Source organism: Cygnus olor, chromosome 28 (assembly GCF_009769625.2).
Source record: "Cygnus olor isolate bCygOlo1 chromosome 28, bCygOlo1.pri.v2, whole genome shotgun sequence".
Taxonomy (NCBI): Eukaryota; Metazoa; Chordata; class Aves; order Anseriformes; family Anatidae; genus Cygnus; species Cygnus olor.
The window spans coordinates 670,994-677,598 of NC_049196.1; the positions used below are offsets into that span (position 1 = coordinate 670,994).

Sequence of the window (6,605 nt, forward strand, 5' to 3'; positions counted from 1 at the left end):
TGGTACGGGGGTGGCCCCGATCTGAGGGGTCTGGGGCTGGGGGGGTCCGGGGCTGAGGGGTCTGGGGCTGAGGGGGCAGGGGCTGGGGGTTCCCGGGCTAAGGGGGTCCCGGGCCGGGGGGTCCTGGGCTGGGGGGTCTGGGTCTGGGAGGTCCTGAGCTGAGGGGTCTGGGTCTGAGTAAGATCCTGGCCCCAGTGTGAGGGGGGCCAGGTCTGAGGGGGTCCTGGGTTGATCTGGGGTGGGGGGATCTGATCTGAGGAGGTCCTGGGCTGAGGGGTCTGGGTGTGGGGGGGTCACAGTCCCAGGCTGAGGTAGACCCCGGGCTGGGGGTGATCGCGGTCCCAGTGTGAGGGGGTCCTGGTCTGAGGGGGTCCTGGGTCAATGTGGGGGATGTGGGTCCCTGCCTGAGGTGGGGGGATCTGATCTGAGGGGGGTCCTGGACCTGGTCCTGGTCTGAGGGGGTCCCTGTTAGAGGGGATCCCGGGCCCAAGGAAGATTTGGGTCCCTGCCTGGGGTGGGGGGATCCAGTCTGAGGAGAGCCCAGGTTTGAAGGGGGTCCTGGCTTGAGGGGGTCCCAGTCTGAGGGGGTCCCGGTCCCTGTCCCGGCCCTGCTCCGTGGCACAGCCCCTTGTACCCCAACTCCTTGGAGCCTCACCCAGCCCCGAGCAGGGCCCTCCCGGACCTGGGGGGTCCCCCCAGAGCTTGTGGGGCTCCCCCAGGGCCTGGCCTGGCCTCCACCAAGGTGCCCAGGGCTGGTCACAGCCCATGGCTGCCCCTCCACGGCGCTGCCCCCGTGGGATCCACGACCACCCAGGGCTGAGGGGTCCCCAGGGCGATGGCTCTGGGGGGTTGGCTCTGGGGCTGGTGACCCTCAAGGGGGACGTGCAGCCATCACTGACCTTTTCTCTGGGAATCTCGGTAAATACGTCAGCTTTGGGGTGGAGAAATCTCTTGTGCTCCCTCTTGGGGGATTTGGGGTCTGGGAGGGATGTGGTAGAGCCCCGAGGTTGAGCAACGGGCACGGGACGCAGGGTTTGTGCTGCCTGGGGTCGTTCTCCTTCATGAACGGCATCTGTGGGTTTGCACAGCAGCTCCTGTCCCTCGTGCAGCCGAAGGCTTTGGCTTTCCTCCCGGTGCCACGGCCAGCCGGTTGGGAATGGACAAGCGGACGGCATGCTGCGTGATCGCTGCGGGACGGTCTTGGTGCTTCACGGGGCCAGGAGGACGACAGCTGAGTGGTGGGTGAGCCATGCCCCATGCCCATCAGGGCGGCAGAGCCCACCTCAGGTCCCCAGGGCTGAGGATTTCTGCTCTGTCTCTGCAGTAGCCCACTGACGGCCCAGTGTCAGACCGCGGCCGATTCACATTTGGGGTGAAGTCTGTGTTTGTGCCTGTCCTTGGCTGCCAGTCCCTAAAAGTCAGTGCTCAGCCCTTGCTATCCCATGGCATCTCCCAGGCAACTCCTTTATCTGCTGTTATCCATCTGTGCTGTCATCCATTAGGGGATAACACCCAAAGCCAGCCTGACCGTTTCCAGCTCTGATTCCCTCCGGCAGTCCTGGAGGAGAAGTTAACCCCTTTTGCCATAGGCAGTCCAAAGGGAACGAGTAAACCCGTTTCACACGTCAGCATAAACTCGTCATCACGTGCTTGTATGCCGAGCTTTTCCACACCCTGATGCTCTCCTGCACAAACGCTGTGCAAGAGGGATGTCTCTGTTAGTCATAATCTCCGTGGGAAGGGGCTGTGGGAGGAACAGCTTTCTGGTGGTCAGAGCATTGCTCTGCCTCAATTTCCATCCCGTGTCTGGATGTGGTCCTAGAGGTGATGCTGCCCGTGGTACGGCTGTGTCCAGCTGTGACTTCAGTGCTCAGGGTGCAGAGCTGTGGCCCGTGGGGCAGATTTTAGGACAGCGTGGGCAAGCGAGGCCGCAGGAGCCTCTCTTCAGGTCGTTAGCTGGAGCAGGGCTGTCTTTGAAAAGCAGCTTTGGCGAGCTGGGGAGATGTGAGAGCAGCTCATACGAGGTCCTCCCCTAGGAGCAGAGTGAACGCAAGCACTGCTCCTCTTGGAGGCACGAGCGTGGCGAGAGGAGGGCTCTGCTGGGAGGCCGAGATGGGGCAGGGAAGCTGGGGAGGGTCTCATGGGACCGCCCTGGGACGGGTGTGGGTGGCTCATGGCCCCGGGGGCTGCGGTCGGGGAGGCAGTTCCCTCTGGAGAGGAGGGTCTCGGGTGCTGCTGGGTCCCTGAGATGATCTGAGCCTCTCCTCAGATGTTTGTCCTGCAGGACGTGGGAGGAGTATTGTGTCCCATGTCCCTTGGGCTGCGGCTTCATCGTGGGAGATATCTCTGTGCCCCCTCCCCGAGCCCTCCAGCCTGCTGCCCCCAGGCTGTCCCCTCACCCTGCGTCCTGGGGGCTGCGTAGCTCCAGGTGGGATTTTTAACCCGTTCTCTGTTTCCTGCAAGGCAGGGGCTTTGCAGAGAGCCTGGCTGCCGGCCAGCGGCTGTCCCCCGCCTCTGTGGGTGCAGCACCCACACTCTGCAGTGCAGGCGGCTCCCGTGGGGTGATGGCCCGTGAAGGGCAGGGTGGCTGGAGGCAGAGGAAGGGGAGGTATTCAGCATGCAGCAGGTGCCGAGGCGATGCTCGCCGCGACAAATCCCTGTGATTCAGCCCCAAAGCATCTGCCATCGCCGGGGACTGAACGTTAACAAGCGGCCGAGGGGGCTGCTGTCACGCAGCCGCCTCTGCCGAGGCGCCTCGGAGCCCCCAGGAACGGGAGCTCCCCTGCACGGATTCGCTCCGGCATGCTTGGGAAGGACGGCGCTCCCCAGCTCCGCTCTGCCTACGAGACCTCCACGAGTCCCTGCCGGCCTAAATCTTTCTGCTTCCCCGTTGCTGATGACAACGCAGGGCTGCGAAGGTGGGTGTTACATTCAGAGCTCTGTTGGCCTCTGGGTCTCCTTGCTCGCTGGGAGCACGTGGCCCTTGAACCGGGCTGTGCAAGCCCTCCGGGCGCTCCCACGTGTGCCAGCAGGGATTTGGCAGCCTCCTGCAGCCTGGTGTCAGGGACTGGGTGAGGTGTGGGTCTGCAGGCTACAGGTGCAGGGCTGGTTTTTCAGCCACGCCACTTAGGTACAGCACCCTTGGGTAGAAGCAACCAGAGCTCACTTACCTCCTATTGACATCACTTTAAGAGCTGCCAGCCCCGATCATCTGTGAAAGCCTTCCAGCCCCATGTCCTGGCTGCAGCTAATATGCTGCAGAGGAAGAACAAACCGCCCTGGCACCAATTCCCCTGCTTTCCACCCAGAACTGGCTGGAACGCAGGGCTCAAACACTTCCCCAGATACCTTAGCAGTGCCGGTTACAATTTCTCCCCCCAGTGTAGAACATTCAGTCCGTTTGACCTCACAACTCTGGAAAAGATCTTCCCCTTTCGTTATCAGAATTTGGCCTTTTTGGGTGTCTCGCCTGTCTCCTCACTTTTAGGGTCAGACCAGGAGCTCCCACCTTTCCTTTGTGGTGTCCCCAGCGGTGGATACTCTCTCTGGAAAGTGGGGTCAGAGAATGGAGTAGGCTGGAGCCTTTTAACTGATCGAATGGGCTTGGTAATGTATTTCTCTTTAACTGGTCACGTTTCCTAGCCATGTCTGCTGTTGCCCCAGCCATAGATAATAACCCCCTGGAGGCTACAGAAGGCACCGAAATCTCCAGGGAAGGTGTGGAAGATGGAAGCAGAAGAGTCCTTTAGCAGCTCAGCGATATCCTCATCTCCCATAATTGCTCTCTTTAACCCCTGACAGTCTAACAGCCCCATGTTCTCCTCCTGGCTTTTCAACGTGCTCAGCCCTGTTGTTTGTTTTTATACTTTTACTTATTTGCTCTTCAGAACCCCTTTATGCTCCTGTAATTAACTTCACACTGGTTTTTAGCGTTTGCCTCCGCTTAGTGTCACACGCCGCTGCTTGGTCCTGACTTCCCTGTGCAAAGCTGAATTGAGCAGCGCCGGGGCTGCTGTTACTCAGTGTCTCAGCTATTGCTTTGTGAATTCTCTCCTGCGTGCCACTTAAAACTAAGTCAAGAATGGCCTTCCCACTTCTTCCTTCTCCTCTCCTTGCTCCAAGCATGGAGCAGCGTGCTGAGCGTGGAGGTACTTTGTCTCTAAACTGTGTCCTGCTGTGCCGCGTATTTGTATGTGGGTGGTTCAAGTCCCTTATTATCATCCGCTGTTATCGCACCTTTGCTGGAGTCTGGTGCCATTTTGATCTTCTTCATCAAAGAAGCGAGCCTGCCACTTCTCTGCAGCCGCCTGGGCAGGGAGATAGAGTCTTGCAGGGATGTGATTGCATCTGGGCATTTGACTGCTTTTCTTTGCAGCTTTCCCTGGCTGTTCTGCAGAGCTTGCAGCCAGACGTTTTGGTATTTCTTTGACTTGTGTAACTCCTCTTACATCAAGATCAAGGGCCAGGCAGTTCACCTGTGTTTGCATGCTGCCCAGATGTTTGTAATGCCTGTTCCAGACCGGTGCAGGCTTTCATCGAACTCAACCTGCAACCAAACTGACTTTACAGAAATACTCGGTACAGAAATATCTTGTCCTTGATTTGCTTCTGTTAAGGCTTTGGTAGTTACTCCTGAGTCACGTTGCTGTGAGTCAGATCGCAGCTCTGCTGTGTGTCAGGAACCAGAACCTGATGGCCTTGCCTGGGGATTCCGCCCAGCACTTGGGTTTTGTACATTTAGGGGCTCCTTTGAGCTGATTTTCTTCAGGGCAGGGTTTGTTCTCAGCTGGCTGAAGCCAACCCAGAGCAGCAGAGCAGATGGGAGTGGGGAGCGCATACCAAAACCCGAATGCAGCAGGGTTGTACAGTGGGTTCAGCCTGATGCCCACCAGCTCCTTATTGCACCGTGCTGCAGCAAGCCCTCAGCATCCCCATATTGCAGGTAACTGCTGGATCTTCCCCGTACCCAGCACTGTCCTTTGTAGCTTCTAGACCGCCCGCTTTCTTCAAAGCACAAAGCCTAAGAATGGCCTTCGTAGTGCTAAATTGGATGTTTGTACCAGAAACCTAGCAGAAAAACCAGAAATGTCTCTGTTGTGCTGTGCAGATGACAAAATGGTTGGAGGGCAGGGCTGCTGATTTGATAAGATGGAACGAAATAAAAGCTTTAAGAGGGCCAAATGGAGCATCAGCTTTGAACAAATGGTGGACGGGGCTGTTCTGGAGAAACAGTGACCAGACAAGACAGGGAGGTCACTGGAGCACCAGATGACCTTTATCTGCTTCAACTATTGAATTTCTAAGAGCATTAAGGGCTTACTTAGTCATGGTACCTAAGTGTCTCAGCGAAAAACCTGCTTTGTTAACAGGCCTTCCAGTCTGGAGGACAAAAGTAACCAGAGCAGGATCCAGTAGCTGGCAGAGGACGACTGGGATTTGGAATAAGGTGCAGGCCGCTGGAGTGACTCCCCGAGGCAGATTAACCCGCTCAGGTGATTTTTAAATTACAAATGAACTTTTTTTCCCCAATCCATTCTCATTCAAGCAGGAGCGCAGAGAGGTGTCGCAGCTGCGCTGCACAGCCTGATGGCCAAAATCCAAATGGCCGTTTCTAATCTACTCTGTGCGGGCTCGGTGACATTTATTAGCTCCTGGCTTGCAGCACAGCTTTGAGCTGACTCCAAATCTTGGCTGGCAATTTGCTCTTCGTGGGTTGTGGAGACTGCTTTTCGAAGCACTGGTGGTACAGGTAGAGCAGAGCTTTGGGGCCTCCCTGAGATCCTGCTGAAGTCTCCATCGTTGTTCGAACAGGGGGTTTCAGTGGGTTTGCTTAGCCGTGGTGTAGAAAATGTTGTGAATAGTGTAGGGACTTATTCCGGAGGATTTTATTATTGCAAAGGAATGGAATTCGCCCCAATTAATGATGTATTGAGTATAAATGCACATGATGTCAAAACAATGCATTTAAATAGCTACAAACAAAACAATACAAAGTGCCAATCAAAAAGAAAATGTTCTTAGAAAAGCTGGCATAAAGAAAATAACAGAAAAAGACAAATGTAACAGAACTTTCTCCTTGGCAACTCTCAAACTTCAGAGCAGATTTCAAAGGCTCTGTTACAGGGAGGTAATACCAGCTCCAGAAACCCCTCTTTTACTAGGAACTAGTTAGTCACCTGAGGATGTAGTTAGTGCAATAAATTGTCGGTTAAAATGGTTTAATTCCTGAAACATTGCCATTTCCTATATCCGGCTTTGCAGTCCTCAGCTATCGAAAATGAGATTTTTGTTATTATGGGGAAATGACTTGAGCAACTGGACAAAATTTGAAGCTGGGAAAGCTGCTTCTGTTGGAAGAGAAAATGAGTTTTAGACACCATAAATGACTAATCCATGAAGCAACTAGTGAACGACCTTACAAGGGGAGAAGTAACTTTTGATTTATTCTACAGTAATACACAGAACCTGGATCAATATATCACTATCAAAGATATGCTTTTTTTCATACCGGCTGTAATGTACTCAAATTCAACATCCTTGTGAGGAAAAAGAGCCAAAAAAGTTGACTGCAGAGAGAGCAGAATTTTGAAAAAGTCTTTAAACGA

General features: G+C 55.0%; 1 long non-coding RNA gene across 1 annotated transcript; it reads left to right on the plus strand.

The window, feature by feature from the left end:
• The first annotated feature begins 429 nt into the window (after positions 1–429).
• LOC121060759 lies at positions 430–4,568 on the plus strand. Its single transcript, XR_005814914.1, has 3 exons — positions 430–1,238; positions 1,325–2,918; positions 3,664–4,568. It is a non-coding gene; the product is annotated as an uncharacterized LOC121060759 (long non-coding RNA).
• Positions 4,569–6,605: the final 2,037 nt, after the last annotated feature.